Source organism: Chenopodium quinoa, unplaced genomic scaffold (assembly GCF_001683475.1).
Source record: "Chenopodium quinoa cultivar QQ74 unplaced genomic scaffold, ASM168347v1, whole genome shotgun sequence".
Classification (NCBI taxonomy): domain Eukaryota; kingdom Viridiplantae; phylum Streptophyta; class Magnoliopsida; order Caryophyllales; family Amaranthaceae; genus Chenopodium; species Chenopodium quinoa.
In genome coordinates, this window is record NW_018744155.1 from 275,976 (window position 1) to 288,836 (window position 12,861).

Below are 12,861 nucleotides of genomic sequence, written 5' to 3' on the forward strand. Positions count from 1 at the left end.
CGGACGGTGAATTAGTTTGCCAAATCTTTGGCACTTGTCACATTTTTTCACCATCTCCATCGCATCTACTTCTAAAGTAGGCCAAAAGTAGCCCTGCCGCCTTGCCCGTTGAGCAAGCGTCCTACCGCCTATATGGGAAGCACAGTAACCAGAGTGAAGATCGTCTAGAATCTCTCGTCCCTTTTCTGGAGTAACACACTTTAAGAAGGGTTGAAGGTACCCCCTTTTGTGAAGTTCTCCCTTTATTATTTCAAAACTGGTTGCTCGTTTTTTCAGTGCTGCCGCCTGTTGATGATCATCCGGCAGGGTACCATTTGTCAGATATGCCCTAATTGGATCCATCCAGGTTGAGCTTCTGTCTAAAAATAGGTTCTTCCTCAATGCTTCTCCTCTCCATTACTTCCCAAAAAACAGTTCGAGGAGTATCACAGGAGGCGGATGATGCTAATTTTGAAAGTGCATCCGCCTGGTTGTTTTCGGCACTTGGGTCAGATGGAAATCCTCAAGGGAGCCGAGTGCTTGTCGGACCGCCTGTAAATACTTGATCATGGCCGGATGGGTTGCTTCGTATTCGCCATTGTACTGACTCACTATCAATTGTGAATCGGAACAGGCGTCTATTTTTCTTGCCCCTGCCGCCTTGCACATGCGGATTCCGGCTAGTAAAGCTTCATATTCTGCCTCATTGTTTGAGGCCTAAAAACTAAAGCGTAGAGCATACTCGTACCTGTCGCCCTCTGGCGACTGACATATGACGCCTGCTCCACAACCATTTGAAGTAGAGCTTCCGTCCACATATACCTTCCAGACTTGGTTTGTAACTTGAGAGTCAGGAGGACGAGTCATCTCAACAATAAAGTCAGCAAAGGCTTGCCCCTTCACTGCTTTTCTAGGCTTGAAAGTAACTTCGAGGCTCTGTATTTCTATGGCCCATTTGATCATTCGGCCTGACGACTCCATGATGGTCAGTGGCCGCTTGATAGGTTGGTCTGTATACACGACGAATGCATGTGCCAAAAAGTAGAGCTTCAATTTTTTAACAGCCATGAAGAGTGCAAGACCAAATATCTCCACTAAGGGATACCTAAACTCGGCATTTTTCAGTACATGACTGACAAAGTAGACCGGGAGCTGACAGCCGTCTCTTTCAGCAAGGAGAACAGCGCTTAACGCATGATCAGAGACGGCCAGGTACATGTAGAGTACTTCTTTGGGCAAAGGGCTGACCAGCCTCGGCAAGGAATGCAAGTGAACTTTCAATTTCTGGAAGGCGGCCTCAGCATCCGGCCCCCATTCAAACCTTGCCTTTTTCTTAATTTCCTGGAAAAAGTATAGGCATTTGTCGCCTGATCGGCTTAGAAATCTTCCCAAGGCCACTAGACAACCTGTTAACTTCTGAACCTCTCGGATGGTACGAGGCGACCGCATGTCAATGACCGCCTGCACCTTCTCAGGGTTCGCCTCTATTCCTCTCTGATTGATAAGGAATCCAAGAAATTTCCCAGACTCAACTCCAAAGACACATTTCTTGGGATTGAGCATGACATGGTGCCGCCTGAGTGTGGCGAAAGTTTCTCGGAGGTCCGACAGATGATCTTTCTGAAGTTTAGACTTGACAATCATATCATCAATATACGCCTCGACATTGCTCCCAATTTGATCAAAGAACACAGTGTTTATCATTTGCTGGAAAGTGGCCGGGGCATTCTTAAGACCAAACAGCATGACCGTGTAACAGTATAACCCCTGATCAGTGACGAAGGCCGTCTTCTCCTGATCTTTCGTCCATAAAGGATTTTGATGGAAACCAGAGTAGGCGTCCATAAAGCTCATCAAAGCATGGCCGGCTGTTGAGTCGACCAGGTTATCAATTTTAGGCAGAGGGTAACTGTCTTTGGGGCACGCCTTGTTTAAGTCTGTGTAGTCTACACACATTCGCCAGGTGCCATTCGGCTTTTTAACAAGCACTACATTTGCAACCCAGTCTGGGAAGTAACATTGCCGAATGAACCCTGCATCAAGTAATTTTTTAACTTCGGCGGCTGCCGCCTGACTTCTTTCTTCGCCATGGTTCCGCTTCTTCTGCCGTACCGGCTTCTTTTTCGGATCCACGACCAGTTTAGGACTAATGCCTGACATTTCATGGACTTCGAATGCAAAGATGTCCTTGTATTCTTTCAATAGTTTGTGAAAGTCGTCACCCAGGACTCTCAGAGCAGCCGTCCCAAGTTTGACTGTTCGGTCAGGACGCGAGTCGTCTAAGATCAGGTCCGTATGCTCACCAGCCGGCTGAGGGCGGAATTCATCTGACCGCTCCTCTGCCAATGATTTCTATTTTCTGTCTTTTCTTGCGGCCCCCGTCTGGGATGCCTTTCTCTTCTTGCCGCCTGCTTCTTGAACAGGTGCACTCTCCTTGACATTGTCAAGGTCTATTTTTCCACCACTCGACCTAGTGGCCATAACAGTTGGCTTGACATCCGAGAGATAGCACTCTCGGGCCATCCTCTGATCTCCCCTTAGGGACCCGACTGTTCCATTATCCCTCTCAAACTTGAGCAACATAAGAGATGGGATTATAACAGCCTTGGAATTATTCAGGGTTGGTCGTCTCAGAATCATGTTGTAGGCCGATAGTTCTTCTACTACCAGGAACCGGACTACCATGTGTCGTCCTTCCCCTTTTTCGCCCAGGCGGATGGGTAAATCCACTCGTCCCACTGGGTGGACGACTCCTCCTCCAAACCCTACTAAAGGGTGGGATGCCGGATGTATGCAATCAGTCTGATATTTTAGTTTCGAAAGACATTTGCTACTGATGAGATCTGAGGAGCTTCCGGTATCTATGAGGATTCGGCCAACTCTCTGGTTGGCCACTTTACATTCAATAACGATAGGGTCGTCATGCGGCCCTCTTACCCCTCCTAGATCTTCTTCAGTGATGACAATCTCAGGAAATGAATATTTGGAGGGCCGTTCTTGGTGAACGGAATTTACATCTAACCGTCTGCTATTGTCTTTGTTGCCCCTAATAGTGGGGTCGCCTCCTGAGAAGCCGCCTGCAATGGTGTAGACGACTGCATCATCTGTATCGGAGCTGTCGGCCTTTTGATTCTTTTTGGCCGACTGCTTTTTTGAGGAAGTGTTCCCCGTAGATTTCTTGACATAAGTGTCAAGATCACCTTGCTCAGCCAGGCGGTCCAGATACCGCATGAGACTGATGCAGTCATTGGTGTGATGATCAACATCTTCATGATAATCACAGAATTTTTCTTGGTTCCGATAGTTTGCAGAACCCTTCATGGGGACCGGCTTCTCAATTGAGATCCGTCCCTTGATTTCCTTTAGGATAAATTGGTTATCCTTGTTAAACACATACTTTGGGGAGTATGGTTTGAATTCTTTTTTCTTCTTCTGGGACGGCTGTTTAGAGGAATCAGCCGCCCAGACCTCTTTTCTCTTATCTTTGTTTGACGACTGTTTCTGTCGTCCTTCTCTTTTGTCGGACCTTTTCCCGTCTGACTGTTTTACCGTACTACAAAGATCAGTCGCCTATATATAGGCTTCCGCTTCAATCAAGGCCTCTTGAAGAGTCGCCACCCTCTTTCGGACCAAATCAAATTTGAAGGTCGACCCGTCTTTGAGACCTCTGAAAAAGTCAGTATAGGCTACTTCATCCGGTAACCCTTGAATCTGTATTCTCATCAGGTTAAACCGCCTGATGTAAGAACGAAGCCCCTCCTTCTCGCCCTGCTGAATTGTTCCTAAATCAAGGGTCGTCTTCTTCGCAGGGATGTTCATGGCGAAGTTGGAGGTGAATAAGTAAGCAAGCGTCCTAAAGTTATTTACACAACCAGTCGGCAGGTTGCCGAACCATTGTTGTGCGATTCCTTTGAGAGTCGCTGGGAAACACTTGCACCAAGTGGGATCATCCAACCCTTGAAGGTACATCAGGTTGGTGAATGCCATCAGATGGTCTTCTGGGTTAGTAGTGTCGTCATAGGCGCCTACTAATACATTTTTCACTTTGGCCGGCTGAGCGGCTTCAGTAATTTCCTTGGAGAAGGCCGACGGCTGTTCACCAAGTCTAAGAAACCGTAGCTGCCAGTCCATAAGTTGGACATTTTTTGCTGCATGTCCACCAAACGGAGGTGGCTGTAAAAAATACTGTTGTTGCGGTACAAACGGTAAGTTTGGTACCGCCTGGTCGCTATGAAAGCCGGACTGACGGGAGGTGCCGCCTGACTGACCCTCATGATACGACTGAGTATGCCTCATCGAGGTATTTCACAGACTGTCTTGGAAGTTTGAAGTAGAGGCCGACTCTGACAATCGGTCACTCTTCTTCTGCTCTAGCAGTAGCCGAGCGTCTGTGTATGATTTCCTCGACCCGTCCGCCTGAATATGACGAACAGGTTTCCTATTTCCTGGAGTAGGAAAACGGTATTTTGTGAAATCAAGGGCAGGTGGCTCCCGCTTCCTAGATTTAGGATGAGGAGTCGCCTCTCGCCCTTGAACTGGATTCCTCTTCTGTGAAGTGGAGGGTTTCTTAGCCGACTGCTCCTTGTCCAGAGCAGGCGGCTTCTTGTTGATCAACTCTTGAATTTCTCCCTTGAAGTCCCTCATGAAGGTCATGAGTTCACTCCTTGTGATGGGAGCAGACCCATCAGTCGGCTGCTGCCGAATAGGCGGTGCGCCTGCTGGCTCGCTTCCAGTTTGAAGATGTTCCCGTTCCCTCCTTTCGGTATGACGGGTACGTCGGGCCCTTAGGGTCCCGTCTGAAGCTGTGTGAGCTTCAACTTCAAATTCATTCTCAGTATCGTGGTCCGACTGAACTTGAGGGTCGTCTAGGGGACGCCTCTCTTCAGGAGTCGGTACAGACTTGGATGCCATCTCAGAAGTACTCTCCCCACAGACGACGCCAAATGTTTCGGGGTTTTCTGATGTCCTGCGGGAGAGTTACAATTCCGAGACTGGAACCGGACGCCTGTACCTGCAAAACAACGGAGACTCCTTGTGGTGGGAGCTCCGCCTCCAACGATCAAGTTAGTACTTGTTTGAGGAGTAATAAATGCGGAAAGTAAAGGTGGGAGATCTGGTTCCTCTAGGGGAGGAGTGATCAATGTGTTTAGACTTCTCTAGGTGAGAGTCATCAATTGCTGAACTTTTAGCGTAATCTCCCTTAATGAGGATTAAGGGAGGTATTTATAACCTTGGGAAACGTGCCAATCCTAGGTGTAGGTTAACCTAGGGCTGATTGGGCTTCCCTCGGAAGTTGGGCCTGGGTGGCCGGTTTCTCCATTAGGCATGGAGTATGCCACGTGTCATGACATAATAGGTCCAAGGTGGACGAATAAGCGTGTGCCACATGGCAAGCCCTGACAGTTCCACCTGGGGGACACTTGGCAGGACCTGATTGGCCCACGTGGCGCATTCCGATTGGTGGGAGCAAAATCCCCTAATCAACTTTAATTACCAATATATTTTAATTTATGTAATTTGTTTTATTAATAAACCCAGCAACATATTGCTTATTAACATTTTATTTTCTATAGTAGCAAGAAAAAAAAAAGTCAAAATTGTGCTACAAGTCAAATCGAGTTAGATTTTCAGGAACAATAGAACTATACATGTATTTTACTATGACTAGATTAGACAATTTATAATAATATTTTCATTTTTTGTCATGTAACGTTTTGTTGGATAATTCACCTTGATTTATACTTTCATAATATTAATTTTAATACATTAATAATCAAAGATATTATTGATTGAAATAGTAAATTAACAAACCTGGAATGAGAAGTATATAGGGTAGTTCCTGATGAACTATCCTCGCTATTTGCCCCTCCAGGGATGGAGCGCCTGGACTACTATTGTGAAACCACTAGGGTAAAGGTCACCTTAGGCGGCTCCCACTGGCCATTGTGGCTCCGACTGAGGGCTCAGCCAATGAGAGTCGATCACTGGCTCCAGATGCCAGCTTGACCAAATAGGCTTTGGCTGCCAACTCGACCAAGGTGAGTCAATAACAAGCTCTGGCTGCCAGCTCGAATAGGGTGAGTCGGTCACTGGATCCGATTGTCATCTTGACTAGTTAGGCTCCAGCTGCCAGCTCGACCAGGGTGAGTCAGTCACAGGCTCCGGGCCCTCTGGCTGCCAGCTTGGTCAAGGTAAGTCACCCACCACTGAAAAGTAGAGTTATCATACACTATAAATACCTCCACAAATGCCACATAAAGAGGGTTGATGATCAATCTCTCTCTTTCTCTCTCTAAAGGCAAACATTTATTAAGCCATAGGAGGGGGGTTCCTCGAAACCACCCTCGAGGACAGTTTACGTTCTCTCTCTATTGTAGGTCCCCTAGTGGTGCTGACTGAGACCCCAACAGGCAGCTTGAGACTCCAGCGGTCTAGATCAATGGTTCGGATATTCCCGTCGAAGTACACTTGAAACAAGAAATAATGTAATTAAAAATACATCATTCACTATAGACATGTTTGTGAATGCATAATTTCAAATAATTATAATGACTTAATCATATATAAGCAAATTAAACATAGTAGAAAAAAAAAGTTGATATTTGAAGTGCAAATTTATTTTTAATATACATTAAGATCAATTTGTGTGAGCAAATTACCTTATTTGTAACTTGTAAGAAGGAAGTTAGGAACCAACGTAGTTTTTATGTCAAAGTTATTAGTGCACTCCATTGATTTGGGCCGTTGAGCATAGGCAAAAAGATGTTGCAAAGGTTCTATTAGTGCACCATACTAATTTAAGAATGCAACTAGTTAGACCCAAAGTGAAATTTAGTGAAAGTGTATGGTACATTGTCGGGTTTGGGCTGGGACGGGCCAAGAAATCGGCTGAAAATGCTCCCAAAACCGGAAAAATTTAATTGAGCCTAATGGGCTTTTATAGTTTTTTTTTTTTTTTTTTTTTTTTTTTTTTAGCCAAATACAATATGAAAAAACTTTATAAATTTTTACCTCTACCTCGGAATAGGTAGAACACTAGAACTGCATGCACCCCCACTCTTTTCTAATGACGTCATCTTAGTTGTTTTTTCAGTTTTGAATTACCTTTTAAATGTTCATTTTTTCAATGTAAATATTCATTTCTTTATTATTAAATGTTCATTTCTTTTAATAATTATTATATGTTCAATTATGCTAATATATGACATGTAATATTTAAATTATTATATTTTTGTATCCGCGTTTCTAGATTACTATTTATAGTAGCACTTAGGAAAAAGAAAAATTTCATTTCATTCTTAATAAAATCAAAATGAAATTGTATACCAACAAAAATTGAACAATTGGATATTAAATTATACAATATAATTCCACATATATTATCAAACATCATGAACTTCTCGATCCAAATTCGAAAAATTCAAGCTTTTGTTAGTGCTTGTTATGATTTATTGAATTGAGCTGAATTGAACTGATTGGAGCTAAATTGAACTAAATGTTTTATGAGGGAAGGAAATTAGGAATTGACCTGAATTGAATTGAACTGATTGGAGCTGAAAAAAATAGAATTGAACTGAAAATAAGCTGAATAGAACAGGTCATTACTGGTTCTTTTTGATCGATGACTCCATGCCTTCTTGGTTTCTTTCTTTTTGTCATCTTCCTTACTTTTTTCCTTGCTATTGTGTGGTATAACTCACTATATGCACGATTCTTGTTTAACTAATAAAAAAACCGTATTATTAGATTTGAGCAAAAATAAATGTTGAAATAAACTCATTTTCATATGAATATAATCATGGATTAGTATAAAATTTTATATGATCGATATGAATATTAACATCAATTAGATATAAATGAACATATATTAGTGTGAAAATGATCATCTATTAATATCAAAATAAACAACTAATAATACATAAATGAACATATTTACGTAATTAAATATAGATATGAACATCTATTAATATATAAGTAAACATATATTAGTTTAAAAATGACCATGAAAGATAATGACCAATGAATGTACACATAAAATACATACGTAAATAAACACTCTTATCTTGAAACTATCAAAAAGGAAATGAATATCGATGAATGAACATTTAATTATATTAATCATCTATTAATATGTGTATGACAGTAATCACAATATACTAAGATATAAATGAACATTTATCAAAATGAAAATGAACATTCATTAAAAAAATAATAAAAAAAATCACTACGAACTAAATTTATTAATACTTACATCTCTCCAAAATATTTGTTTTTAACATCTGAAACTGTTTCCTTCCAAAAAAAAGAAAAAATAACTTTTGAACAAAAATTACTAGAACTATAGTATTATACCTACGTTTGATACATTTTCCATGGTTGTTGTTTCAATTATGTTCCTAAAATATAATTGCACAAAAAATTAGTAAAAACCTAGTGTTTCTACTCTTTTTCTTTCCAAATTTGAACGAAATAACTTACTATTTTCGAATTTCACCTTTGTTTTGTTGAATTTCGAAATGATTGAACAATTTATTGTGATGATTTATGATAATTTTGTAACAATTTTGCCATGAAAGCTTTTGATCAGGAGAGAGAAAATGGTTGAGAAATGGGTGAGGAGAGAGAAAATGGCTGAGAAATAGAGGTTTTGATTTTTTTTTTCATTATTTTTGTATATATAGTGGGTAAAAGCAGTTAGTATGCTCTGGGTATGGAGATAGGGGGATTAATGTAGTGTTTTGATGGGGGTGCAGGTAGAGTTCCCTACTCTAGGTGTAGGGATAGATAATTAAAAAAGTTAGTAGTGATGCCTGAGGGAAAAATAAAAAAATTTGGATTGGGTCAGACATGACCTGAATTCGATTTGAAAATTTCCACCAAAAGTCCGCCCAAAATTAGGTGGGGGCCATTAGACCGGGCCTAAAATGACATTGAAAGACAATGTATATAGCCAATAAAAATATTATTCTTGTTGAAATTCTATCATTAGTGCATGGATGTTTCTTATCTTATGCATGTGACGTTTAATTTATGAATATTTTAAAAGTACATATATTTCTTTTATGAATTATTTGTAAACATAACAAGCATGAGGACTGTGTTCAAATTAGTATGTGTACATATTTTTTTGCTGAACGTCATTATATAGCACTTATAAGATAATATAATCTTTATTCAAACTAGATAAAATTCTACGTGACACATAACCTAAATTATTATTTAAATTTGAGAAATTAACTCGATTATTTCATTGTGGGGCTTAAACTTGGCTTGCAAAGGCTTGGCTTTCCACATACTAACTCCAACCTTTTCTTCAAAGTCTACTTCTTCCTCACCACTCTCCTATTCAAAGCATTGTATTAACGACCCCAAAGTAAATCCAATGACTCGCGTTGCCATGTTCTCACCAGGACAAGCTCTCCGCCCAGAGCCAAAGGGCATGAACTGATATCCAACTCGATCACCTTCGACATTTTCAAATCTCTCAGGCTTAAATTTACTTGGCTCATCCCACACTTTAGGGTCATTTTGAATGGCCAATAAATTCAAAGTTAGCATGGTACCTTTAGGAATGTGATACCCTCCAACAACACAATCTTCTGAGGACTCGTGTGGTGGTAGAATGGGCGCGACAGGGTACATTCGTAGTGTCTCGTTTATTATGCAATGAAGACAAGGAAGATGTTGAATGTCTTGCTCCTCAATCAAGCGATCACGTCCTACGTGCTCATCAATTTCTTTCTTTGCTTTGTTGTAACATTCAGGGTGTTTTAGTAACAATGCTACTGCCCATTCGATTGTGCTTGATGATGTTTCTGTCCCGGTTAGTAATAATATCTGGTAAAATTGAGAAATTTCACATTAAAGATGTTGGAAAAAGTTGCATATTGTCTTGTATGATGTAATTTTCACTAGTATGTCAATATAAGATGGTCAAAGTTTTATACTCAGTATATTCAATAAGATGGTCAAAATCTATACTTATATTATATGTTAAAAAGCGTTTATAAAATCTTTTATGTGTCATGTCATTCCCTCTCTAACAAGCTTGTAAGATTAATATAAAAAAGTCTATCATAGGTATCAAAAACTAAACCTTAAGAAAACAAGATCAAACTCCTTTTCATCTTAGCCAACTATAGATCATGCATGTCATCTTTATATATAAATACAATTTATATATTGAAAAACGTTCCTAAAATCGGTTATGTGACACGTCATTTCCTCCCTAACAAACATTGTACTATGTCATCACTTTACAACACGTCATCACCACTTGACAAAATATTTCTGCCATTATTGAAAGATTAATATAAAAAAGCATATTATTAGGTTTCAAACACTAAACCTTAGGAAAACAAGATCAAAGTCCTTAACAATTAAGCCAATTATAAATCATGTCACCTTTATAAATAAATACAAATATAGCATAAAATAAAAAAGAAAACTAGATATGCAACTTGGGAAAAAAATTAAACATTTTCCAAATAATGGAGGATTAAAAGTTGTCTTCCTATACTCTTTATTAATTTGTAGAATTCTGTAAAAATGTTAAGTAGTAACAATATGTTTAACATTTGTGCCCAACATACTCAACAAGCTATGCTTTATTAATTCATCAATCATAATACCACAATTATAATACATATTTGACAAAATGAAAAAAATGATGATATAAAAAAAAAATTTAAAGAAAAAATTAAGTTAAAGCAGTAATTGAATGTAACGTCCGGACCGCACACTGACTTGTGTAATATTCATCTATATAAACAATTTTCATTTTAAAAATTAATTAAGTTAATTATGGTATTTGTATTTGCTACTTAAAAATTGGAATTCTACTAAACATCCGATATACTAATTAACTAATTAATAAATGACATCATCTAATCGGTTGTTTCATTTATTACCCTGTAATTTGGTCTAATTATCCATTCACATCATATTTACTAGTATCTATATTATATGGACTCACATATCCGACACAAGTACGTGTTCAAGCATTCAACTCGCCTATTTTGTAAAAAACTTCCATAATTTTGAATTAAAAATGAAGTAGGTCAGTATCATCATACCCATATTCGAGTGTCCAGAATCCAATATGAGTACTTGAAGTGAAATAAGGAGTCCATTTTAACGTAGATTTTCATATTATTGCCGAGCAGTGGCTTATTAATTGAAGGAATGGGCCTACCTATTTATAATACGCCCAGATAAGTCCAATAATTATTTTAATAAGCCCAAATATGACCCCACTATAATAATATACTCTAACACTTAAGAATTTTCAAAAGTAGGCATAAAAAATTAACAAAATAGTCAGTCTCATACCTGAACTAGACCTTTGATGATCTCATTAGTAAAATAAGAAGGATCAGTACTCTGAAGTCCAAGCAAAACCTGAATCAAATTCTTTTTCTTCTTGTTCTTACCATCATCTTCTTCCTCCATTAATTTACCTCGTTGTTCATCAACCACATCTTGTAAAAACTTGTCAAATTTCACAAATACAGCCTTACATCTTTTCTCAGCTGGCTTATTCAACCCCAAATACTTAATAAATGGGAAAAGATCTCCTGCACTAAACGCACCACCAATAGCCAACAACTCCTTCAACAACATCTTGAATCTCTTCCCTTCTTCGCTCTCTATCGCCTCGCCGTATATCCTTTTTCCTGCAATCATCCTCATCATGATGTTATTCGTAAGCTCGAGGAGTGCCGGTTTAATCTCTATTGTTTTATCCCGGCCTTCGGCTGCATGATCGTTTATACGTTTAACGAGTGATCGTACTTCCTCGGATCGTATATCAGCTAACAAATGGAGCCGGTGAGGGGATAAGATTTCAGTTGCCGCGATCCTACGGTGGTTACGCCATAATGGACCGTATGGGGCCCACAGAATGGTGGTGTAGTCATACCCTAGGATCTTGGCACCTATGAGGCGAGGACGGTTGGCAAAGATGATGTCGTTGTGGTGAAGACAGTCCTCGGCAGCTGATGCTGATGAGACTAGTGTGAGATAAAAGTTAATTGTGCAATGCATAAACTATATTAAGATAAGTAAAATTAAGAAAAACTAATAATAAAATAGTAAAACCTAAATAAAATGTAAAGCATATAATGCTCCTAAATTTTCTATCACTATTTATTTAGGATGAGTTTTTCCTGTATAAACTGTAATTGATATCATTTTCAATATAAGAGAATATAATAAAAGAAAACATATTCTTCGGTATTATTTTATTTTCAAGAATAAATATAAGTAGGTGCGGCAGCTCTACTCGTTTCTCATATAGTTTATAAATATTACTTATTAATCTGATCCAATCACCCATTATACTTCCGTTGTCTCCAACAAATTTGGTATCAGAGCCGGAATAATTATATCATGGCTTCCAGTACATCAACACCATTTTTCTCTTATTCCCAACCGACACTTCCTATCTTTGATGGAGAACATTATGACTATTGGAGTAGTCAAATGCAAACATTCTTTATATCCCAAGATTTATGGGAGCTCGTGGAAGGAGGCTATGAAGACCTTCCAGAAAATCCTAATGAAGCACAACAAAAACTACACAAGGAAAACAAGAAAAAAGATGCACTTGCTTTACGATATATTCATGCAGCCGTGAGTAAAACTATATTTCCCCGCTTATATGGATTGGAAAAATCCAAAGAAGCTTGGGATACATTAAAACAAGGATTTCTAGGAAATGAAAAAGTTGTTGCTGTTAGATTACAAAATCTATGGAGAGATTTTGATAACCTGGACATGCAAAAGACAGAAAATATCCAAGTTTATTTTTCACGAGTCACGGAAATAGTTAATCAAATAAGAAGTCTCGGTGATACATTAGAAGAAAAAAGAGTTGTTCGA

At 39.1% G+C, this 12,861-nt stretch overlaps 1 pseudogene; it reads right to left on the reverse strand.

The window, feature by feature from the left end:
- Positions 1-8,707: 8,707 nt before the first annotated feature.
- Positions 8,708-12,628, reverse strand: LOC110693799 (annotated as a pseudogene).
- Between the last annotated feature and the right edge of the window lie 233 nt (positions 12,629-12,861).